At 40.5% G+C, this 26,614-nt stretch overlaps 1 long non-coding RNA gene across 2 annotated transcripts in view; it reads right to left on the reverse strand.

Annotated features, from left to right (window-relative positions):
- Positions 1–684: 684 nt before the first annotated feature.
- Positions 685–26,614, reverse strand: part of LOC128810665 (uncharacterized) — a 100,699-nt gene continuing 74,769 nt past the window's right edge. For both annotated transcript variants that reach the window (XR_008438102.1, XR_008438103.1), the window contains exons 2-3: positions 2,581–2,702; positions 685–1,004 (exon numbers count right to left, since the gene is read on the reverse strand). This is a non-coding gene — a long non-coding RNA (uncharacterized LOC128810665). The remainder of the gene's footprint in view (positions 1,005–2,580; positions 2,703–26,614) is intronic.

The raw sequence follows: 26,614 nt of genomic DNA on the forward strand, positions 1-26,614 counted from the left end.
TAATGGACCCAAGCAATATAAAGTTCTTTGATTGGTTTTCTTTGGATATTATTTCCCTTGAACAGATTTTAAGCCGTGGGCAATACTGTTCTCTGTGGCTATATCCTTCTGCTGAGCTCCCACTGGTCCAGTTCTGTTGTTAGAAAAGCAAAGCAAACCCACAAGGGTCATAGGCTGGACCATTTCACAGAACAAAACACTATCTGCATTTCCTAACAGGAAGAGTATCCAATTACCTCTGGGTTGTCTGCATCGCCGTCTGCAACCAAACTGTTCCAAATTCTGCTCAGCTCGCTGTTTGGAAATAATAGACAGAGAGCTGTTCACTGAGACTTTATTGCCAGGCACCAGCATTTATTTCCTCCAGCATATCCTAATAGTTAATCTGACTGCACCTGGCCATTGTTTTGTGCTCCTTCTGTTTCTTTCAACACCCTGGCTTTAACGGGATCGCACAGAGTTCCCATTACAAATCCAGGAACAGAGAACAGCATGGCCAGGCTCTGTTCAGCTGGCTGCACACAGAACACAAGAGCAGCTCTGGGAGCACTTCCTCTCCTGGGACCAGCCAGAACTGCAGAGCCTTCCACAGCATCTGAACATGGCCAACACAAACATTCCTGCTCATTTGTCATTTGATCTGATGTCATATGAAGTCTGACCTGGAACAGAGGCTGGACAGAGTGAAAGAATAAAGCAGAGATTTATTAAAAGGATCTCCTCAATGACTCCACCTTGGGCAGCACAAGAGCCCAGCCAGGGCTGCACCCAAGATGAACCAAAAGGGTCACAAAATGCACGACACCTCACGGGGTCTCTCACTTTTAGAAGCTCTGCTCCATTTGCATATTGGAGTTAATTGTCCAATTACAGCTTTAGTCCATGAAGTCCCATCCTGCTTGTTTTTCTCTCTTCAGTCCACGTTGTTTGTGCTCTTGGGCCTGAAATTTGGATCATTTGTCCTTGGTCCCCAGCTAGAGAAGGAATTGTTTTGTCTTCTTTCTCTGTGAAAAGAGTTCACCATCTCCTAATATGAAGCTCAGAACTGCACACTAAAGCAGCACAGAATCTGAAAAATATAAAAACTAAAACCTAAGGCATCAGATCCAAGCTCACTCTTCCCTGTTCCTCCTCTTCCCTCCCCACACAAGTGCTTCAGATCAGACCTCACCTGTCAGCAGTGGACCTGCTCCTTGAGTCATCAATGTCTATTATGAAACCCATGCTTATAGTGAAATGAACAGAGAAATAAAGAATGGCGTCCATAAAGAAAAGAAGTCTGGACAAATGTGTTCAAAGGAATAGTGGAATCTAAGCAGAAAAGCAATCATATTTCTAGCATGACAAAAACATAAGCAGATAGCAATGGAGCTGGAAAATAAACCTGTAGGTATGGGTTGTCTTCTTCAGCCAACATCAATTATTTATTTTAGAATGACAGCACATCAAATTTCACATATTCCTCTAACAGGCTTCTGTGTCCTTTTGTGGTATGTTATTCAAAAGATCAAAAATTCTGATTTGAGAAATTCCTGTAAATGTTCTCTCCTAAGATTGCTTTAAAGATGCCACAGGTAACATTTACCTGCAGGAAATGATGCACTACCATCCTACTTAACAATCCAAAAAGTAAAACTTAAAAGCAAAGAAAATTTGTGAATTTATTTTGAAAAATGTGGTTTTTAAAACAAAGATAGTGATTATAGATTATAAACTCAGATGTGTTGGCAACTGCCTGTTCAATATGAGTCAAACCTCAAGAGTCAAAAATGCAAAATGAATTAATGTTTTAAAACTTAGAAAAGAATGGAATTCCCATAAGTCAATACTTATGGTTCTGACCCTCTAACCTCAAGGGAGTAGAGCAGAATTGGAAAAGCATGGAAAGGGTCAGAATAATCAGAGATAAGAAACTTTGTCAGACCATGGGATGACTAGATTAGCATCTTTCTGCCAGGAAACAGAAACCGAGATGAGAGAGGTTAGAGGCCTCTAAAATCCTGTTGGGCAGAGCACTCACTGCTCACAGTCTCTTATTTCTTGTGATTCAGAGGCTTTTGGAGGAAAAGGGTAGCTGTCATTCCTGTCTATGTTGTGTGAAAAACTCCAGCAGGATGAGTTAGTGAATGGCAGGTGTCCATTGCATCTCCAATTTTAAATCAATGGGATCCCCAGTGTTAACTCCCTGAATTCCTTTAATGCAGATTGCCCTGCAGAACTCAGCAGTCCTTAAGAAGAGCCATTCCTTACCTCTGATGTCATCTGCCAGCAACCAAGCAATGACACCTGCTTCTAACAGGAATTTAACCCAAGGAGAAAGAAAACAAGCAGAGCATGCAAATAAACTAAACTCCTGGCAATTTACCTTTATTTTTCAGGCTGTAATGTAAAAGTCTAAATTCTTAAATCTGAACAGTTTGGTGGTAGATTATGTACCTCCAGCATGGTAATCAAAATTGTCCCAAAGCTCAGCTCTCAAACAATTTTCAGATCTAAGCACCCAAATCAGGTCAGTTGCAGAAGGAGTGGAAAGGTGGCAGATCCAGCAGTACTGGATGCTCAGGGATTACCTTCACCCACCTGGTACAGCCAGCCTTTGGCATCAGATTTCCTCCCAGAAGTCAGGCTGTTCCCAGCAGCTCAGCCTCCAAAGGACCTCCTCATTTTCTGTGTTCATCTCACCCACCAAGATGCAGCTACACCTAAGGGTCAGGAAAAAAACTGGTTAAATATTTTTTCATCAAACTACTAAATCTGCTGAAACTAAAGCTTTCTAGCAGGATTTGGGATATATGGCTTGCTCCAAAAGAAAGAAAGCTGCAGGAAATTTCTGAAAATGCCACAAGAGCTGCCACAGAAGTGCCCCCATTCTCAAATTTCTTCAGGAATGGTTCTACCCTGGACACAGTGAGGAAAGAACTGCAAAACACAACAGGTTATGTCACTTCAAGAGGCCCATGACCATGGAAAAAATCCTCTGTGGGACAGACGGAAAATCAGTGCTCTTAACTGGAGATCTCTGGTCTCCCACCATCTGCTTTAAGACCTGCTTAGAAATAGTTTTGCTGCAACTTAAACTTTAAAGGTCAACTTTTCACAGCACCTCAGCTTAAGGCTTGGAGTGTTTTAGCTTGGCTTTGATCTGGGTGAAGGAATATCATTTCAATTTCTTAACACCTTAAGTGCCTTATAATCAGATCAAATGCACAATATCAAGAGCAGCACTGTTGCAAGCTGACTTGATTTACACTTTGAGAAAATTCAGAAGTGCAGAAATCAAATGAATGGGTAGGAGCATATTAAGGAAGAAAGAACAGTGATTTGTGGTCCCCATTTTCTGTACTTAGCATCTTACAACAGGAACTGGACTTTTAAACCCCAAATCATGATGTGAGGAAAGGTAACTGCTATTTAAAGGGACAGCTTCCAAAGACATAAAAGTTATAATTAAGGTTATAGAGACAAACAAACTTTTAAGAGAGTAAAGCAAATAATGGAGGACAAATTTCATGCAGCTGGACAATTTATTCTGTTACAACAGCAGTCTACTGCTAATGAGCAGCTTCACATTTACAATTAAATCTTACTTAAGTGGAAATACTAATACATTGTTGGAGACCAAAAGCTTCCCCATAAATCCAACATGCTATTTCTTACATTACAAAGTTTCCTGGGATTAAATGCCAGCTAAATCCTGAAGCACCTATTTCCCAAATGGTAACAATAGGCTAGGCAAAGCTCATGGCCCACACCTTTCAACAGGATCATGCAGCCAAGCTTTACAAATGGTATTTGGTACCCAAGAGAGGAACCCCACCTTTGAGGGTTCTGGCCACTGAACTTGCAGGCAAGGTGGAAAAAGAAACTTCAAGCCCACTCCCTGCAATTTCTTGAAACAGCTGTGCAATGGGCAGGTAATTACAGGACTGTGTTTTAGGATAGCTCCTGCTGGCACAGTAACAAAGAAACAGTGAGTGCTGATGTTCACCAGGAGCTCCAGGAGGGTGTCAGTGACCAGGGAAGGAAACAGGAGGATGCTACACCAGGGCCTAGGGACTCCCAGCTCTTTCCCTCTCTCCCTGCATTAACCCCTCCTCAGCAGCCAGTCCTCCATCCCTACAAGGTGTGCTCCAGCTCCCTGGGGAATGGAGCAGTCAGCCATTGCTCATCGGAGAGCTGAGCAGAGTCAGCTTGGCCTGATCTCCATCTGCTCCTGCATCAGGACTCTCTCTCCAGTCTTCTAAAGATGAACTCAGGCTCTTACAGTGGGAGGAAAGATCCTGAGGAAAAACTTCTTCATTCCCTACCATGCCTCAAAAGGTGTCTCAGAGCAAGTCCTGTTGCTTTCTTTAGTTTTCTGAGCCTCCTGCCTTTCTGATATATATATGCAAACAGCACATACTGGTGGATAAACAACTCCACATTTCCTCCTTGCTCTGTATACCGAGTAATTCCAGACTTTGTGGGGCACCAGGCAGGTACAGTAAGCACAGGGATGAAAAAGCTGTACTCGGAATCTTCAAAAAATGATCAAGGATGAACTTTCCATGCGTAAGAAAGACATGGAAGACTCTTTTGTGGAAAATTATGTATGTAAATATTCACCCACTTGTATCCTTGGTAGCAAAATTTGTGTTTGATAATGTGTAGACTGGTTCCAAAACAGTCTTTCTTTACAACTATAGGACCCCTGAAATTTATAAAGACTGAATGAATAAAAAGAAAGATGTATGTTCTGGAAACGTATTACCACAGCTGCAGTTCAATTATCTTAGCTGGATGGAAACTTCCATGGTAATTCCTATTTTAAGACATTAACATGGATGAAGGAAAGGGAAACAGTAACAATATTAATTCTCTTCTAAGTGTGATTCTAGAAAGGATTACCATGAAGAGTTAAATATTATTTCTTAGTTCTAAACCTCATATATAAATTCCTGTCACAGCAAAGAGCACAAGCTGGAAGGACATGAAAAGATAACCAGAGTCCCCATCAAATATTGTGCTTATTTCTTGTACAATTTAGATTAAGATAACTTTCTCATTGCTGTAGCACTACTGGATTGTTTTCTGCTTCTGGCTTGCAGTGGGCATAAACCTGAGTGCTGACTTTTAACAACAGGCTATTGAATAACCACAGGAACGAAACAAAAAAATGTCTTATCTAAAGCTGGCATGAAATTAAACCACTCAGCGTAAAGCTGCTATGACATTAGAATTCGTGTTGCAAAGATCTGTTCATCACAAATTTCAGCTGCACTGAACAAGACCCTCTAGGCTCATGCATACAAAGCAGCCCTCATGTCCCCTGTTCAGCTTGTTATGAGGCTTGGGAGGAACAGCTGAAACTCAATTTTTCCAGCTTTAAACTGGAAGCCAAGGATTCTGTTATACTGTTCCTTTTCCCTGCCTACAGCTAAGAGCACATTGAGAACATGCTCATCAACAGCCTGGTGAAGGGAGAGGTGTTCCCATGCCTGCCTGCTGTGCACTGGGGCTGCAAAGAGGACAGCAGGCAGGATGTGCCAAAGGACAGAAGATACAGTCCCTCCACAAAAAATACAGGAAGTTCAAAGGGACTGTTGTAGTATTTTGGTGGTTGGTTCATGCAAGTAGATTGGGTTAACTCTTCCAAGACAAGACACTGGCTCTTCTAAGCCCCTGGGGAAACAGACCTTTGCTTCCAGAAAACAGCAACAATGGAAGAAATCAAATCATGCCAGGGTTATTTTTGCTGGACTGGCCACTTCACTGCAAAACACTCAGAACTACAGAAGCAGAGGCCTGCAGTGCACAGGTTTTTCTTCCTAGCCAGGGTTAACATGGGACAAGCAGCCAGTGTTATTGCATGGCTCCTCTCTCCTAGAGCTCTTTACCTGTTTGCTTCTCTTAAATGGGAAAGGCCAAGATGATCTGCACTGACTTTCATGTTAAAATCCTGGGACACAGGACACCCCAGAGCATCCTGAAGAAGGCTCTGTTATCTGTTTCTGAAATCTGTCACTGGAAAAACTTTCCAACAGATTTGTGTGAGCTTCCTCTAAAGGAAAAGGCAAGACAAGTCCTGGCTGGAGTACAAGACATTTATGGGACTGAAGGAGGCAGGTGAGAACAGTTGTACTTAAAAGAGCACGATGAAAAATGAGAAATGTGAGGACTACCATCAAATTGAATCTGTCCTAGTATGAGGAAGGAGTGCAAAAAACCTCAGATAACCTGGCACAGTTACACATACACAATCCCACTTCAATCTGGAGTTTTCAGACATATTAACTAAAACCATGTACCAGAGCAGATACAACCCAGAAATATACAATTGATCTGGAAATTAAAGCAAAATATCCTATTTCTTTCAAGCATAGAGCCCGCAAATCCAGTATTTTGGTTTCTGGTATCTTCTGAAAGCTAAAATCATCAAAATCATTAATTCACACAACAGACGCTTCTCTTGAAAACATGAAAAATGCTTTGAGCCACATTCCAAAATAAGTACTCCCTTTATATGAGAGAGAACTCTTGAGAATTTGTTCTACTACAAAGAACCCTCTTAATTCAAGTCCTTCTGCTTCAAACAATACTCTCTGATCAATAAAAATCTCACACTGCGGTGGTTGTCTCAGCATGAGCTTTCAACAGCCACAAGGCAATTATTTAAACTACACTTAGGATGATCTATGAAAAAACTGAGGAGGATGAACCGTTTGGAGAGGGATGAATCAACAACAGAATGAAAATGTGCATCAAGACCTGCAGTCTCTCCCAGACAGGATTTCCCAACAGGGCAAATGTACTCTACAGCATTATGAGGACTGTGCAAACTCTTACGAGAACGTACAAATTCTTCAGTTGTATGTCAGTGAATTTGCTCTTTATTGAGAATTCCTGTAAGCAAACCCTGGCGTGCCTGGCACAAAATGAGCACAGCTCCACATCTTTAAAACCTGCCTTGCTGGTCCTTCAGAGCAGTGTGTGTTGCTCTAGCCACAGAAGGGACATAAAGCCATTGTTTGTCTTGAGCACTGTATAACACAGGCCCAGATCCACACTGATAAAAAAAGTGGCTGAAATTCCACACACCCCCCCACCCCCCTTAGGAAAGCTGAATCGGTGAAAAGACATTCCTGCTTTTAAAGAGGTAAAACAATGCAAAAGCCTAATGTGTAAAATTGACATTTCAGGCCAACCTGTGACATCAAAGACGCAGTGTGGGGTTTTAACTTGCACTTCTCTGGCACATTTGAGATTTCAAACCTGCCTACCCTTAAGCACCAAGGTAAAAAGTTACTGAAAACAAGAGTATATTAAGTACCCTCCCTATACTGGAGATGTGAAAGTGGGCCTGGACAGTAATAATTTCCATTTCCTAAGAAGAAGGAAAAAAAAAAGAATCTATACTATCTCTAGACTGAGCTGAAAAGAGAAAATTATGTCACCACCAGAAACAGTTCCACAGAACTTCAGTTAAAAAGTGCACCTTCATTCAACCAAAAACAGTGAAATGTTCTCAAATCTGACTAAAAAGTTGATTGCTGTGGAATATTTATTTACAGCATTCGTACCTTTTATGTAAATCCTTTTCCATGCTGTATGAGAAGCTGAGGGATTTCATATTTTTCCTTTGATTTTAGTAAAAAGAAAATTCAAATAGAAATAGTTAATATACTTTATATAAAATAAAAATAGAAAATGAGAATTTTGAAACGCTCTCACACAAAGTTTGTGCCTCACCTCACCAAACTGATTTGGTAATATTTTGGAGAATTTATACCAAATAGTTCATTTCAAAGAGCTCGCAACAGAAGAGATGAGATTCCTGCCTTCTCCAAAAGGACAGAAAAAAGAATGTACAGCCTGCCTTCTCCTGGAAGCACATGCTTTCTCCTTCCTGCCCTGGAAGTGTGCAGGGCAGGACACAACAAGCAAACAAAACCAAATACAAAATCAAGGAACTTATCATTAAGCTATTCCAATTACAACATTAGCACTCATTTTTAGGTCTAAAATTTGATTTTATTCTGAGAAACTTCAGCTGGCATAGTCTTGAATATTTTAGAGGGCAATACAATTAACAAATAGCCAATAGCTTGTACAAGATAAAATTATTTTATCCTTTACATGCTCCAGTACTTTCTTATATCATAAGATTACTGGGAATTTACTGGAAGGAGAGAGTTTGCCATATAAAAACATCGAATGCAGACCTTCTTACAGCAAGCTCATACCTACAAGAAACATATGTCCAGCTTTGTACTTGAGGACATTCATTCAGTGGCCAGTGTAACTCAGTTATTTTCTGGTTTGGTGATACCTGAGGAATAATCCACTGGCTTTGCTAGGCAGAAAACTGTAGCAGAAGTGTTATGGACAATCCTACTGACTCGTAATTATGTCTTACTGTCATTGTCATTACAATTTTTCATACAAAAGATTAAGAAGTAATCAAATTGAGGAAAAATTGCAGCAGAATGAGAGGCGTCTGCAGTGCTTCCCATGATTATGTTTCTATCATCTCTACAATGACAATTCATTACCAGCTGTGGGTAATTCACTTTCTCAATTCATTGAAATCAAGACTTTTCTCTTTTTAGAATGAAAGAAGAATTCTTTTAATGCATTTAATTTAAATCAAACAGCATAGCAGAGCTCTCAAGACCCCCACTCAAAATTACTGTGATTTGGTGGCCCAAGCCCAAGAGGTGCATAACTTTAAAACTAACCCAATCAAAGGGGACATATCCTAAAGCCAAGCAGAATAATCAGCTTGAGAAGTGGGACTCAATTTTATTAAAGAGCATCAGCTGTAATGCCAAAATGACTGCTTGGACACATCTAAACTGGAAACTCATCACTGAAAGGAAAAGTGGCTTTATCAAGTCATTTCTCACAAGAAAAACTCTCACAAATTATTCTCATTTCATCTGCAGACATAAAACCTCATGGATTTGTAAGATACTCCTGCTTTCTGTTAGACCAAACAGAAATGTCTTCCTGTGCCCAAAGCCAAAACCAGCCTCACAGACCCACAGACACTTCTCCAAACAGACATGGAGTTGTTTCTTGTAGAGGCACTAGACAGCACTTTCCCCCTACATTCCCTCCCCTTGGGGTTTGTCTGCTTAGGTGGGAGATCCTAAAGCGGCAGTACATTTCCACGTGGGTCCAGTGAGACCTGTCACACTGAATACAGCCATGCTGCCACCTCTGCACCAGGCAGCAGTGCCCACCCAGGGAAAACAAAGGCAAGTACAGGGACAGAATTATTGTTCCCTGAGACCTGTAGCCTGAGGGTTTCTGAAGCTGAAAACATAAGGACAGAACACTCTGCTTAATATTCAACTGCACATGTTCTCTACAAACATCTCTTTCACCTGCACCTCATGAGCATGTTCGGCCTCCTTTTATGTTTCTATTTAGGCCTTAGAATATCCCACAGACATGAATTATGTGATGTAACTATGACATGTCAAAATAACATGGTGTTTAATTTGCTTTAAGCCTCATGCTTGATAATTTTACCAGGTTGCCCACATGTGTTAACTTCAAGCAACAGTGAGAAACCATCTTCAAATAAATCATCTCCTCTCTCTCCTCTCATAATGAGTTTCTAGACTATTTTCATCTCTCCTCTTACTCACTGTTTTTTCCAGGGTGACAATCCAGACTAGCTTTTCCCCTGTGTAGAAGCTGTTATATTTTTCTTAGCCTTCATTGCATTTTTCCTATTTCTGCCTGCAGCAGGTGACTTGAGTGACCAGAATACTGCAAGTATCCCATGGAAATATAGAGTGACACTTGCCTGACATTGACTCCTTCTATCCAACTGCCACAGGTGAAACACCAGTTCCAATCACTGATATACACACACAATCAGCAGCTATGGAGTAAAGCTGTGCCATGAGAGATGTGGGAACATCCAACATTTTCAACATTTGAAATTGAGTTTTGGTTTTCAGGTAACTATGGAACACAGTACAGAGGAGGCAGAAGTCCCTCCTGTATTCTGTCCCCAAAGATTCTCAGCAACACAGAAACCTATCCGTGATCCCACTCATGGTCCCAGTTAAAAACAACATACTTAAACCTCAGCTATTCCTGCTAAAATAATGCAGTTTGACAGTAGCTGTTTTCTATGTCTCAAAGCCCAGGAAGTCAGAGTCACTGTACTCCAAGGCTTTTCTCCTTTGGAAAGTACAGAGAAGCATTACAAAAAGGGCTCAATGTTTCCAGTATTCAAGATGTGGGATAAAAACCAGAATGTCTCATCTATCAGGCTGTGAACTTGAGCACCAGTCCACAGAAAGTATTTCATAGGCACTGCTCCTTAATCATATGTTTTTCTGCACTAAAAATGTCAACTCCGGTTAGGGGATTAGGTACTTCTGGTTCTGGCTGAACTAGCTCCCTCACTTACCTTTATTTGACTATTTATCTCCTTAAGTTTGAAATAGTTCCAGTGCCCAGTCTATCTCACACCAAAAGAAAACCAGGTGATGTTTGACTTGTGGTCCCATCATGGAGCCTGAGTAGTGAACAGATAAATTTCACATTTCTGGCAAGAGCTCACCAATGTTCATTTGCCCTGGAACTTCACCTGAGCAATCAGCCATACAAGGCTGTGGCTGAAAAGCAGACGATGGATTCCTCATTGCTTGTCATAGCTGGCAGCAAGAAAATTAATGCTGTGATTTAATGAGGTTGCAGTTTCATTCTAAACAAGTGCATCTAACTCTGCCTAGCATCTGGTTTAGCAGAAAATTTACACCTTATTTTATAACATGGGCACAAGTTTAATGAAAATGAAGCCAAAATAGTGATTTGCATGTTAGTGAAGCTGAATGATTGAGGTAAGGCATAAGTGAAAGAAAACATGGAGCCACAGAACAGGTAAGCCTTGATATAGCTCGCAGAAGAAATATAACTCAGACATGATTTTAAAACATGTCAGAGGTGGCAGCAAATAAATCAGAGAGGCTACCAGTTCAAAAGATAACTGTGTATACACGATTCAAAGCCTGCCTGCTGTCAGGTATTGACAGGACACAGCATTTCTGCAATCATCTGGCCAAAGGGTTAACAGGATAAACAGTGACAAGCTCACACAGACACCACGAGGAGAAATATTGACTCAACTCTGGCCTCAGATGCCTGCCTGCAGCTCTCCTTAGTGTCAGCAGTGACTCCAGGCACGTGTCTGCTGTCAGCATTTCACTCACAGACGTTCCCTATCAGGAAGCATTTAGAATCCATTTCCTTCATTACTATTCAGCCTTCCCTCTCAGCAGGCATTGCCAGATGTAGCAACTTCCTCAAGCACTCCAGGAAGCTGCTGTCATTTTTGCCATTATATTTGGCTGCTTTTTTTAGTATGCAAAGGAGGTTGGTACCCAGAAGCACAGCACAAATGGTTGTGTGTACTCAGCTGACCTCTGAAGGGTCCTCCAGAGCCACCCATCCACACCCAGGGCGCATTTGGACATTAATCCCTCACAAGATCATACCCAGAGCCTGTGACAAGGGTCCAATTAACAGGTATGTGTCACATCACACAACAGGTGGGCAATGGCCCCTGCTCACAAAGGCCCCGTGCAGCACCCCCAGCAGCCTCCACGAGGTGAGAACCCAGAAATAAGGAATCCCAATCTCTGGGGATATTTACCTGAGCCAGGAAACAGCTTTGCTTTTAACAGTGGATATGGACAAAGACTTCTATGTACCACTTGTATTGCTGATGCAGAAATACAACTGCTGAGAGATTATATCTGCTCCATAGTTTTCCCAGAGATACTTGAGGAGCTTCCATAACTGAATACAGAGAATTCCCTTCTCTGTAGGACTGCAGCAGGTTAGCAGAAGGGAAATGAACTTCTCATCTTCTGAGAAGATGTACTCCTCACCTACAGGGCAGCACACAACTATGTTATGGTAGCAAAGGCTACTGCTCTGTTTGAACAAGTTTCTGAAGCTGCAGATGTTGACACAGAATTCATGGAAATAAGAATGTCCAACACAGTGGTTCCTGTGCTGAAGTGCAAGTCAACAAGACATAATGCTGCTTAATGAAGCCAAAATAGGAGTGGGATTGCTAGTAAAGGAAAACAAAACAAAACAAACAAAAAAAAAAACCAAAAACGTTTCACAATGAGTTGTTTGTGTGAGCAAGTAAAGTATTGCCTTGCATTTGCCAGTATTTCAGGATATCATGGGCTTAGTTAGATATTGCACCAGCCTAAGTGTAGAAGTGGCACAAAGCTCACTTAAAATGAAAAAAAATGACAACCCACAAAGAAAAGAAAAATCTGCTAAAAATATATAATCTTTTTTCCAAATACATGTATGACATTTATTTTTCTCTTTATTGAGTTGCTTTGATTTCTCCAGTGATGTAGTGATTGGTAGTAGTTTATTATACACTAAAGTCCACATGGCTGCTGAACCAAATGCTGTGTAAAGCACCACTGTAAAGAGGGATTCCTTGTGATTTCAGCCTACTCCTTCCTACTGTTAAAGTCATTGGCAAAATGGCTTCTATCACCCAGAGGCTGACATAAGAAAAATTATATTCTGATTCTCAGAAAGACACCCAAGCTTTTGAATAGGTGTTATCTCAATACACAGAGAGGGAAGAGAACAATTCATAATAAACCCAACTTTCCAAGAACTGCTAAGAGAAAAAAGACCTGTGGCAGGAAATTCTGGGATGAAGCTAAGCAATAAATGTTAAAAAAAAGGCTGGCCTTTTCAAAGTATGTATTTTAAAATAAAACAACATATTTCAGCAATAGCATCACCAACACTTGCTCAAAAACAATATCCCCTTGCTCCTTCTGCGGGCTATTCCCAGTGTTCAAGGATCTCATCCTGTCAGTCAGGTACTGTAACTGAACACTGATGTTTAACTAAAATTAATTTCCAAACAATCCCCCATTTAAAAAAAAAAAAAAAAAAACACACGCTGTTTTACCTTAGACATATGGCCAAGATATCACTTTAGCTTTTGAACAACCTGCAAAGGAGCTCAGCGATCTAACACATACTGTATCAAAAGAGTGAAAACCAAAGAAAATGAGATTCCCCATTTTTAGAACAGACTTTAAAAGCCAGACTGCAAAATTTTCTGACAAGGAGGATCCAAAGCCCCTGAGCACTAGACAGAAGGCATCAACACCATGCCAGGCACTGCCCCAGCACAAACACCTCCATGTGTTCTGATCCAGAGCCCAGAAGTCTCTCTCAAAAGCTTGGATAAAGCTTCTCTTCCAAAATACTGTGCTGTGATCTGGGTTCTCACCTGGAGAAGTCTACACAAAAGTACTAGGACAGAGGATTGGATTCCAGCAACTATTTCCAGGCTGGCTATTGAGTTTTCCAGGGAGATGTACCAGGAGTGCTATCTGGAAGACAAGACTGCTTCTCCTGCTCTCTCATCCCTGCTTTGCAGGTAGAAGCCCCACCCAGAATCTCCTCATGAAGCCCTGGGACAGGACCTCAACTTTGGAAGTGCACAGTGAGTGCCTTTGGCCCCCAGGAAGTCTTTACTACCTGTAATTTCCAAGCAAGCAGGACATATGGCTTTCAATTCCCTTAGACTGAGGAAGGGAAGATTAAATGTATGTTTTTAAGGAAGTATTTATAGTCAGACAGACACATGTAAAATTACTCTAGGTAACATCTATTCAGTTGTATGCCACTAAAAACCAAACAGATTTTCTCACCTGGAGCCCTGCAGGATTTTCATTATAACTAAAAAGATCAGATTTAACACAAGAACATAAAGACATGGTAAAATGATTGAGAAAAAATCCTCCTTAATTAGGAACTGTTGTGTACATAGATACTGACCAGAGGCTGAATTGAGTCCTCAAATTTCCCCTAATAATTATTTTCATTAATTATCATGGCCTAAGAGGAGGGATACTTAAATCTAGTATGACACAAACTCAGAGGTCAACTTAGAAAATATTCTAAGGAATATTTTGAAGGTACTGGAAATCTTTGCTGTTACAAGGAAACAGGATGAAATCTAGTAGAAAAAAATCAGCTCCATAGGACTATAGAATTTCATAGAAAGGTAAATTATTTTGAAAAAATGAGAGTTCACCAATTGCAAATACTGAAGTGGAATGAGATTTTTTTTAAAATTATGGTAAATATTTCTTTATCACCAACTGCCTCCAGTTAATGAAAATTCACTGTTAAATATTCTCACAGATGTACACCAAAAAAAAAAAAAGAAAGTAATGGGGAAATGAACCATCACAGAGCTCTGCATAAACACCCAGTTTAAGTATAATGCATATTTTAAAAAGTAACAAAATTTCAAAGGGGATATCCTTTCAGAAATATTATAATATTATATCTCAGCCACTGTTCATCCAGCCCTTGAATAATTTAATTTCCTCCAAAAGATAACAGTCATTTTGGTCTGTTTGACAGCATTACCTATGGACAAAGAGCATACTTTGTTGACTCAATCTCACCAGTGCTTCCCTGCCTTCCTAATAATCTACTTTTTGATATTCTTTTATTTTTAACTCTCTGGTCACACAGGCACTGCAATGTTCTTCATGCAGAAAGTAAAATTGTACAGATATACTTGGAAAATAATGCAAAACTTTTTATGTAAGCTAAATGCTCAACAGGGCTTTTACTTTTTAGCAAACTGAGAGGAATGATCTCTTGCAGTTTTCTCGACACTTTGATCACCGAAGTCTTTTGCTTTAAATAGGATTTAAAAATTATTGTGTTATTCTGTGACCAATCCAATGTAACTGCAAATGCACTAAGCTGATGAACAATATTCTGTAATTCTGAAGTACTTTTTTCTTTTTGGTATTGTTCAATACAGCTTTTGTCACAGAAATATCAGAAGTACTGTTGTTCTCTTAATGGACTATGGATATGAACAAAGTTTGGGTAATTAGGAAAAACCACTTTTTTCTCTAATCTGTTAAAATTAATTTGAAGGTCTTTTTTCCTCATTAAAAATGGTAACACTAACTGAAATTATGGAGAAGTTCAATATAAGTTAAGAGGACGGTAGAGTTAACCCAGTTCAGCAGTTGTTCTTTATCTTCTCAGTTTCTTCTGTTTTCTAAAATAATTTTAATAATTGGCCTTTTTAACCAGATTTCCTATGGATCACATCCTGGCTATGAATGCAAGCTTTAAAGAGAGTTTGTTTTAAATAATAATATCTATTTTTTTTTCTTTTTCCACTTAGACAAAAATCCTCAGATTTTGAGAAATTCATTTTAGGAACAATAAGGCTCCTTCCTCCAGTCATGCTACAGAGGCTGTAAAATCACAATAGAACTTGCACTCTGCTAACTTTAGCTGGAGCAGAGAATGAGCACCCCGAGCCCTTTGGCATGCTGGTTTAATCTGGCGGCACTTGGAAAACATACTATTGAAATCGCTCAGCTGTGTGTGAAATAATTAGAAGCTAAATATTGTTTGCAGAAATCACTGGGGAAATACCTTATGTAATGGATAAAGTCAATAAAATGGAACTGTTCATGGAAAAATTGTGACCAGAAAAGGAAAATACACAGATCAAAGAAATTACTAGCAAAGAACTCTATCAGATGGATTCATCACAAAAGGAAAAGAACAGCAATTACATAATTTGCTGCTCCAGGAGATGAAGTACACACATGACCTGGAATGTTTTTGCTAATAGATTACACCTATTACAATGCATTAGAATAAAAAAAAAGATAATTGTTAATTTTATTTCTGCAGGCATTTAAATGTTCACCCCTAATAAAAGGACCTAATTAGATTACACTGATAAATGCAAATCTCTTCAAAATAGCTGCAAGCAAGCACACGTGCCTCAATGGTTTCCAACGAGAATTGACAAGTGGAAAGCAGATGGCAACATGAAAGACTCCAGTTCTCCTGGAGCCATGAGCTAGGAAAGCTCTCCGATGTTCAGCTTTGGCAAGCTCAGAAAATATCTTTAATTGGCAATCACCTGAGCAAGGATTACCACAAGGGTGAGCAAGGACAGAGACAAGCATTCGCTAAACCATCAATGGGAATTTTTCATGTGGACCTAACCCCATAAAATGCGGGAGAAAAGGAAAGCAAAGCTAAAAAACTGATAATGAATAATACCCAGAAAGACAGGGTAATATGAGACAATGAGTTTTAAGATAACTCAGGCTTGAATGAGCATTTCTTGCCTGGAAATATAGCTACCAGGCTGTATAGCCTTGTACTTTACCAAAATAACAAACAAAGTCAGAAAAGAAAGGTGCAAACATTGTGGGTCATGAGGGGTGCTCCTGGAACCCCTTTAGTCATCCATGGCACTGCAGGAGGGCTTCAGCCATGCTCACCAAGGATTCGAGGTGTTTCCTCAGCTCCAATTAGGAAACTTTCAACTTATTCTAGATCCAAGCATCTTCTGCTTGATCCTTTCCCATCCCTCTGGTTTTGCTGCTCACATCTTGCCTTTCTAAACACTTCCCAAAGCCTCAGCCCCCAGGGACCTGCAGAGACTAATTAGAAAGGAAAGGTGAGTGCTCTCAATCCTGTCACAAGCCGGCTTCAGCTACCCTGTGCCTACTTTTTCTCTTCCCCTCTTTGATTAAAAACCAGTACAGCTGTTCAAATTTCAATCCATTAGTTGGAAAATTAAGCAATTAATGCAGACAACATCTGTGGACAATGATTTATCAAACACTGTTATAGGAACCAAAGTATAAATTGAAGTCAACTTCAAGAGCTGGACGTTTAATATATCTTCAGGAAAAGAAATAAGAAAATAAAAAGTGAGACAATGACTCTTCATAGAACCCAAACCTCCTGGCAATTAGAAATGGCACAGGCGTGATGAAGAACAAAAGAAACCATTACAGCAGCCTAGAAAGGATAATTTCATAAGAGTATTTTAATCTCTGCAGAATGGCATACTCATTTAAGAAGTACAGAGTCAGTGATCTGACTCTGTACATGCCACTGAACTTAAGCTATATGATACAAATCCTGTAACTACTCAGTATTTAAAAGTGGTTTTGAGGAAAAAATAAATTACTGGAGAACAATGATATCTCTCCTAATCAAGGTAATCGTGAACGAGATTTTGTGTTATCTTGATTAAACAACTATTACGCAGACTGTTGACAAGTTTCATTAAGAGCAAATTATATTTTCTCTCCTGAAAAATTAAGAGAGCATTAGTGGGAATTATCAGTCCTCACTGATTTTTATCAAGGATTATATCAATATTTGATTTTTTAATCAAAAAGCCGCTCATGCAAAATACTGCAGCTCTTTTACACTGATCGCCTTTCAAGAAGCAATGAAAGCAGCTAAAAATGCCAACAGTATATACTTATGGCACTAAATAGTCTATAGTTTTGATGGTAAATACAAAAAGGTTTATCAGGTAACAGCTGAGAGGTGCTTTCCCCTGCAGTGCCCCATTTCCAAGCTCCTGTGATATTCCTTGCCCCAGAAAATTGAGAATTTATACACTCCTGTCCAAAACCGTGTTACTATGGGGGATGGTATCAACAGGAAAATAACAATTACAACTTTATCTCCACCAAAAGAAAAGTAGTAAATAATTTGTCTTTTTAATTCAATCTACAGAAGTTCCTGGCTTTTTAGGGGTTAAAGATTTTAATTATTAATCCCAGAGTTCTGTATGGTAGTCCCATAATTTTTACAATACTTTTGTGACATTGCTTATGAGTTTGAGAGCTTCAAACTAACCAATTTGGACACAAATTCCTACACATTCCTATTTAACCAAAATGTCTTTTTTTTTTCTTTCCATTTCAATCGAGTACTTGATTCAAGTTAGTTTTTATAAGTCCTTAGTCTGTACTCTGAGAGCAATTAGAAGCACTGGAAATACAAGCCAGAAATATCCCCATCACCTTCTTGTTCCTTACAGTCACATAAATTAACCCTTCTCCACATAACATGCATATGTTGCACATTCTCTCCCAATGTTTTCTTCTAAAATAAGACTAAACTGGATAGTTTATCAGAAGTCCTTCATTTTTTTTTTTTTGGCACAGCCATAAAGACTTTAGTATCTTTATGCATTTGCATGGAGGTAGCTCTAAGTGCAGTATTAATCAGACAAGACAAAAAGTAGAATTCTGCCTTTAAATTGAGATCCAAACCATTATTATACATTTCTGTCTTTTTCTCTTTCTTCTAATTCCATCTTCTCTGAATTTTTTTAGCAATTTAAGATTGAGGGGGCTTAGAAGTTGTTAGGTTGGATCAGGCAAGTTAATGCTTTGAGAAGTGTTTGATGTTGGTTAAATGTTGCATTAACCTTTTGTAAAAGTTCTCCTTTTTTTTTTTTTTTTGACCTCTTGAGAATATCTTGTGGGTTTTTCTCCTGAGTGTCTAACCCAGGGTGTATGAACAACCATAAGCCAATTCAAAACCCTTCTGAGTTGTTTGAGGCCTTAGAGAAGCATAAACAGTGGAACCAGTGCAAGCCACTGTGGAGCTGCTACAGGGCTGCTTGGGAGGCATAGCCCCACAGAAGGGAGCCCTGGGCTCCAAACCAACACCACACACATCACCAATTACCCCATCTTCCTGAAGGGCAGCAGCTCCCAGCAGCACACTTCACTTCTTACTTAGGTTTAATTAGTATCCAGTCCTGTCTCTGGAAAGCTGCCAGGCTGAGCACAGAGCAGTTCACTTCCATCAGGCTTCTCTCTGTAGCAGGTGAGCTGCCAAGGCATGTGTTTGCACAGCTTCAGAGTGAGCTGCATGTAAATCCCTCAGCTGCAGGAAAATCATACAGTGTTCGACATGGTCTCTAGACACACACCCAAGAATAACAGAGGCTGTAGTAACCTCTGGGAAATAATTCCAAAGTGATGCAGCTGACAAACAGAATCCAGACAAAAGTACACTATTCAATAGGACACCTGATTATTGTAACAGGGAAGCCTGAACAGAGTCCTCTGGCACAGAAATGAAAATTTTTAATAGAGAAAGGGGATTTTTCGATGAAGATAATGCATGATGAAAACCCTCTCCTTGGGGAAAAATCTTAGTCTTTTATCCTATTTGGTACATCTCTACAAATTCACAGAATCATGGAATGGTTTGGGTTGGAAGGGACTTTAAAGCCTATCCAGTGCCATCCCCTGGCATGGGCAGGGATACTTTCCACTGTCCCAAGGTGCTCCAAGCCCTGTTCAACCTGGCCTTGAACTCTTCCAAGCATCCAGGAGCAGCCACAGCTTCTCCTGTGCCAGGGCCTCACCGCCCTCACATTCTTTCCCAATATCCCATCTAACCCTGCCCTCTGGCAGTGGGAAGCCATTCCCAGTGCCCTGGCACACTAGGCCCTTCCAGAACATCTTTCTCCACATCCTGGTTTAAAAGACAGATATCTGCCAAGGAAGCCTGGAACCTCCCTTGGAATGGAAAGTATGAGCCCCTTAGCTTTGAATTAACATAACTTTGAATTTAAGGGGCTTTCAGGCAAAGCTGTGGGTAAAGGAATGGCAGTTCTTTACTAGTATGTGTATGTATAACAAGGCAAACAAACCCCAGCCAGGGCAGCAGCACTAACCAGAGCACAAACCCAGTCCCAGCCGCTCTCGGCCATGGCACTTTCCCCTTTGTGCAGTTCCGGGCACAGCCAGCAGGGGCGCTGCTGGCTCCTGGCCGGGCACGGCCCCTGCGCCTGCAGGGGGCGCTGTGGCGTGAGCTCCACCCCGTTCCCCTCACGCGGTAATGGCGGGTACAGCCAGCAGAAGGGATGGAGAAGGGGCTGCCTTCATGGACCCCCAGGGCCAGCCAGGCACAGTGCTCCTCTGGATGACGAAATGAGCTGTAGCAGGGACCTTGGAGCAGCAGCTGGAATGGAAGAAGCGAGCAGACCTCTGGGGGTGGCGAATCTAAGTGCACTAAGCCCCAAACAGTGACAGAGGCAGCAGGGGGTCACAGTGGACACAGGATTTTGGGCTAAAGTGTATTAAAAAAAAAAGCAGAAAGAGCAGGGGCTGGTTTTGGGTTTTTTACTAAAAAGCAGCAGCGAGGCTCCCAAAACCAGCTGGCAGACACTCCTTCAGAGGGAGTAGGGGAAAGGGTCCTGAGTTTTCCTCTCAGGCACCTGAGTGGAGGGTGAGGGTCCTTTTCAGTGAGATCAAGTTTTGAAAATGTCCAGCAGCCGCTCTTACCCACAGTAGGAGAAGCAGTAAGACAGAACTCCTCGGTGTCAGCAAATTCTTCCCACAGCAACCACAGCCTGGCCATCTCCCCTCCAATCTGAAAGCAAGAGCGAGCGAGGAGCAGAGCCCAGTCCTTCAGCCCCCAACCAAAATCTTGCAGTATCTCTGCACTGCCCAAGAGAAGGCCCCCGAGCTAGGAGACTGCAGCCAGCTGCACACCTCCCCCTCTTCCTCTCAGCCACATCTTTTGTCTTAAGTATCGTTGTTACCATCTTTTAGGCAACAAATGGGAGAAAATTCCCTGAGAGAAATATTTAAAAAAAAAAAAAAAAAAAGGAAAAATCCTAACCTCCAACACTCTATCTTTCCTGTCGGCTCCTTCAGGCAGGACAACTGCAGAATTTCTGCAGAAACAATCCCTGAAGCAAAGCAATCAACTACTGAGTCAAAAAAACCATAAAACACCATTTTTCCCGGTCCAGAAGAACCCCAGAGACACAAGAAGGAGCTGCTCCAGTATCCCTTCCTCTCCATGTCACAAACAGTCCCAGGCAAACCCTTGGGGACACATGTTCAAGTGTTTGTTGAGTGCTAGGGAATTCCACTGAAGTAAGAATAAATGAGAACAAAGGAAATAAATTTGCTTTGAAATTCTGTAAAGTAAAATTACTTTCACTTAAGTTCACACATTTAGTTTAGTCATTAAAACTTTCTAAAATAAACACTAGGTTTTATTTTATATATCAAAGGGTAAGCAACTAACATTTTTTTTATTACCTTTGAGACATGCAAGAAACTGATAAACATTTACATTTACTGTAAAAAATTAAGTTTCTGAGTCAACAGTGTATTATATATTTGTCTTAATTGGGCTGATTTTAGCCTCCTTAAATTCTGCCTAATTTTTTAACTTGGACTTTTATTTGTTGCAGAGTTTCTCATAAAAATGAGAAATGCAAACGAATGACAAACTGTAGTTAATGAGCTATGCATAAACCTTCTCTTTTTCTTTCACACCACCTGCTTTGGCCGCTTTATTATCAGCCTGTAAGCCAGTAATCTATCTACTTTATTTCCTATCCCACTCAGAAAAAAAAATGAAGAAATCCACTAGAGTTTTCAAGCTCCATATTTTCTCAGAGTTTTCTTTGAGTGATGCCTTATTGTCCAATCTGCCTCATGCTCTTGTTTTCTGCACTGCAAAATTGAGACTTCCAGTTCCATTTAAAGAGCCCTTTGGATTTCCAACATACCCCAGACAGGACAGCAATTCCAAGATCAAATCAATCTATTTTACCCTTCTTCCCCATTGCTAATAACCAAAAATACTTCTTCCCCCCGCCCCCCCCCCCCCACCTTTCCCATTGCAATCTTTACCAACTACAGATTTGACGTAAAATTCAACTATGGATTTGTGGGAAAAAACTTAAAATTGGAGTATTTATGTCTTATCTATCCATGTAGAATTATTTCAGCACAACCTTTTCTCTGTGCACTACAATTTAACAGGTTCTTTGATAGAAAAGTTCCTTTCCTTCCATGTAGGGCCAGCAAAATTCTGTATGTCTGGATTTTGACATGTTCCATCACGGAAGTATCACTGGGATGTTAATCTAATTAAATTCCCTCATTTTGTCTAAAAAGATCATTAAAACTTGAATTATCCTCTTCTGAGCTAGGCCAGTACTGCATACGAGTAGGACAAGAATAAGAAACAGGACCAAGTTTTTTAAAAATCAATGAAAAACCCCTTAAATTCAGTGCTCTGTGGAATACAACCATCACTAAGCAGGCTAAGGAAAAGTTTCATCATGGTCTCTCCTTTCAAATTTAGCCATTATTTTCAGAACTGACAGTTGGTAGTGTTAAAAACAGACGAATCGGAGCCAGAGTGTTAAAAAGTCTGGGCCTGTTTATTAAAATCACAGACAACCGAGGACGATGTCCCAAGATAAGCCTAGGACCTCAGTGGCAAGTCAGAGAGTAACAAAACGCAACAAGTAACTGTGCAGAGGCACAGGGTGTTTCCTTGGATACAAAGTCCGCGGAAAGACCCCAGGGGGCCAGCACCCGGGGTTGTTAAAGTCTCTGGAGGCTTCTGATTGGTGCATTCTTGATCCTTTCGTTGATTGGCTCTCTTTCTGGTCTTTGGTTGGTTTATAAGATGGTGCATTCCTGGCCAACCATTCTTGACCTACGAGGCACCATTGGTTGGTCTATTTCTCCAATCGCAGGCTGAACTGATGATACCACTCTTCGATGCACCTGGCCTCCTCCCCCTGATTGGCAACTATGCACACCCACTTAACTAATAATACATATTTAACTTTGTGACAACTATGCACACTCACTTAACCAACAGAACATATTTAACTTTGTAACTCACAACTATTCACTACATTAACAATTTAACAATTCATTATATTAACACTTTGTTACATTAATCAGTAATTACTTACAACTCATTTGACACAATTTACCCATTATTACTCCCGCCTACTAAAACAAGTTTATTTATAACAGGTAGCATTTGTTCTTTATAATGGAATGACTGACTTGAGGAAAAGTTGGAAAAGCCAGCAGCAAGAACAAGGCTTTATTTAATGAGGGTGAATTTGTGAGAAATGATCCCAAAGTGAGCAACCATTAACCAGTAAGCTGAAAACCAGCTTCTGAATCCTCTGCAGATTTCCTAGCAGAGCTGCTGTTCTAGTGCAAAGCTCTACAGAGATTTTAATCCATTTTGCACCCGAAAAGGGGCATGGGAGTGAAATTATTACAGTTTCAAATGCAAGCTCAGGGGAACCTAGCCTGGTGCTGAAAACTGATACTGAACTTGTGTTTTCTCTCTTCCTTGTGCTCTCACATACATTATAGCACTTCAGCAATAAGCAGGACACCAGCAAAGCTGGCTGTTCCCCATGTTTTCTGATTTACTATTTGTTTTATAAACCAAAACAAACCTAAATGAACAATTTTTACTTTTTAGTTTATTAATAGTAAATTTCTGTGGTAAGAAGAACCTTATCTCCCCAGGTATAGAAACTTGACAAAAGAGAGAAAAGAGTGCTCTAAACCACTTTGAAGCAGGTCCCTGCTCTAAACCACTTTGAAGTCCACAGAAAGACCACAGGAAACATTCATCTCTCCTAACTGCAATAATTTAAAACTTGTCTGGTCTAAATTGGTTGCAGGGACCTCCACAATCCAAAACAATTCTGTCTTCAAGTACGATTCATCACTCTGTGCACACACCAATCTCTCCCTGTCGACTATAAAGAGGACCCAGATGGGCAGTTTAGGTCAGGGAGCCAACTTTTAACACCACTGTGGTTAAATGAGATCCATTACTGTTGACTGGGATGGAATGCATTCCAACAGAAAGTCAAGCCAGGCAGGAGTCTGTGGCCAAGAAGGGCTATGATTTCTGCATCTCCAGTCCCACCCGTCACTCACTAAAGACTGTCACTCTTTGTCACAGACAAGCTTTCACTTTATGGAGCCCTAAAGCAGCATGCCAGTCCAGGGAAGAGCAAACACCAAGCATGTCAATTAATTTTTAAGAAGGCAAATTAATACACATATTAAAATATTTCTTCTTCTAGAGCCATTGACATCTCTTCTACTTAATCTTCGTTTGTATCATGTGGAGTGAAACACAGTTTGTAAACAAGGCACCAGAGCACCAGGCAGGTGTTGTGACACCTGAGGTGTTGTGACAAACTCACACAGCAAAGGCTCTTACTGCAACTGCTTTGCTCCTTAGTGCAACAATACCAAGGTATCCTTCTCATGCCAAGTAAATTGTAATTTAGTAGTAAGAGTACCACGCTTAGGGCTAATTAGCCCTGACTGGTCTTAATAATCAGCTGTGGTCCAGAAGACAATAAGGCCCTTTTCCAGGATTTTCCAGAAGAATGCAAGTTGCTGTATTCCTGTGTTACAGTACTTGGGTTCACAGAAAGGCAGGAAACCAGGAAGCAGAGTTGCTTTTCATTTTCCACACTCCATGTCCACAAAAAACGCTTAAGGGATAACAGCAAAGGGCAACTCTTAAGATATCAGCAGTCATTAGATACCACCCATGTCTTTACTAGGATTCAGTTCAAGGGAGGCATTGAGCTCTGATTAAGCATAGAGCACACCCTTGAAGCTATTTTCAGAATCTACGATTGATACACTTTTCTGTCCTTATCTCTCTTGTCCAGTTTCTGAGGTCTGTTGTACACTAAACCCAGGCAGGAATAAAGCTGTCACTCCTGTGATCTCACTTGACAAAGGTTTTCCTTCGCTCGCTGTTCCAGGCTACAGTTCTGCACTGCTTTTCCCACTAGGCCACTTAACTTGCTTCCATCCAGCTCAGCTAAAAGCACAACTGCTTAAATGCAGAAAACTTTAAAAGAAGAATTGGAAGCAGTTCAGAAGCAATCTTTCTGCCATAAAATTTCTGCTAGCAACTGAGAGTTTAAAAAGTTCTCCTTTGTCTGGAGAGATAAATACACACACATATATGTACACATACATGTTTACCCTTACATATGTACATATTTATAAACATACAGATATGTATCTATCTATCTATACATGCACACTAAAGTGTGCATATATAATTACAGTGCATCTAGATTACCATTTCAGTTCATACAGGATTGGGGTTTGAGGAGAATGCCCTCAGTCCCCCCTCACCACCCTTAGATCAGCCAAGGGAGAGGTCTCAGAACACAGGAACAGACATTTGGAGAAACTGAAACCAGGTGTACTTCATCTGCTGCTGATGCCAATTCAGGTCAAGAGCCCAGAGCAGTGGCAGACAAAAATAACCTCCCCAAAACATATCTAATCCTGTGGCACCCTCCCACATGCCAGGATGGACACAGTCAGTCCTACCTATGTTCCTGGCCTGGGAATCCTTCTCCTCCCAAGTTCTTGCCACCTTTGGAAGGAAGGAGGCCATTCAAATGCTGTCCTCCTTCCCCTGGACAAAGGTGATATGTCATCTACTCCCCTGTACTAAATTACAGCCTAAGAAACATTAGCCTTTATTATTTTCCTCACCAAGAACACACTTATGCAGGGCTTTTGGGGAAGAAATGAGGCTGTCTTCCCCTGAATAAAATAATAACTGTGGACCTCTACAGCTGTCCGCCAGCCCAGCTGCAACCAGGAAATACCAAGGCCTAAGATTCCAATTTCATAGTGTCAGCTGTGGCTACTGGTGTCCACTCATCCAAAGGAGTGACTGATTTTCAAAAATAATTTCTCCAAACTGAGTAAGAACTTGGCAAGGTCTAAAATGACAGAACTAATAAAATTCATAATGTTACACATACTACTTTTAATATTTACCCCCTTAACATTAAAAAAAAAAACAACCCAAACCAATAGAAATTTTTAATGCATTAGAAGCTAATCTTTAACCTCTCTAGCCTTGATTCACATAGTCATAATTGTGTTATATAAAATGCCCTTTGATTCAATTACTGTACAATCCATTACTGTAATGGAAAAAGTAATTAGTATTTTTAATTAATGAGAGACTTAAAAATGCACAAAAAAAAAGGCATGAACTTCTGTTTTTCTCAAGCTAATAAAATAATTGTATAAAAATATCACATCAAACTACAGATCTAGTCCTCACAGTTCTGCTAAAAATTATGCTTTAAAGTACCAAACAAATATTTGCTTATGAAGAAACAATCATCCAGTTGGACAAACTAAAGGCCTATCACCTACTCACTAAGGATAAACAAAAACTGTGGCATACAGTAAGAGTTCAGCACAGCTAATGAGAAGAACAACATTTTGTGGCAGTGTTGCTGATGCTTTGTAAAGGCTAGAGCAGAGGCTAGACAGAGCTAAAGTAAAGCAGAGATTTATTAAAAGGATCTCCTCAATGGATCCACCTTGGGCAGTACAAGAGCCCAGCCAGGGCTGCACCCAAGATGAACCAAAATGGTCACAAAAAACATGACCGCTCATGGGGTCTCTCACTTTTAGAAGTTCTGGTCCATTTGCATATGGGAGTTAATTGTCCAATTACAGCTTTAGCCCATGAAGTCCCATCCTGCTTGTTTTTCTCTCTTCAGTACACTTTATTTATGCTCTTGGGCCTGAAATTTGGATCATTTGTCCTTGGTCCCCAGCTAGAGAAGGAATTGTTTTGTCTCCCTACTCTGTGAAGAGACCTCACTGTCCCCTAATGTGAAGCTTACAATTACACACTGAAGCAGCACAGAATCTGAAAAATACAAAAGCTAAAACCTGAGACATCATTGCTGTAGCCCATGCCTGGCAGCAGAGCATGGGTGGCACATCAGGTCCCTGAAGGAGCTCTTTCTGATCACCAGCTACAAGAGAACTGCAGATTACCAGTTCTTGCATGAATATTTAGAGACACAGAAGAACAACTCATAAAATGGTTTATTAGAATGACTCAGCTTTCTTTCGGT

Source organism: Vidua macroura, chromosome 8 (assembly GCF_024509145.1).
Source record: "Vidua macroura isolate BioBank_ID:100142 chromosome 8, ASM2450914v1, whole genome shotgun sequence".
Lineage (NCBI taxonomy): Eukaryota > Metazoa > Chordata > Aves > Passeriformes > Viduidae > Vidua > Vidua macroura.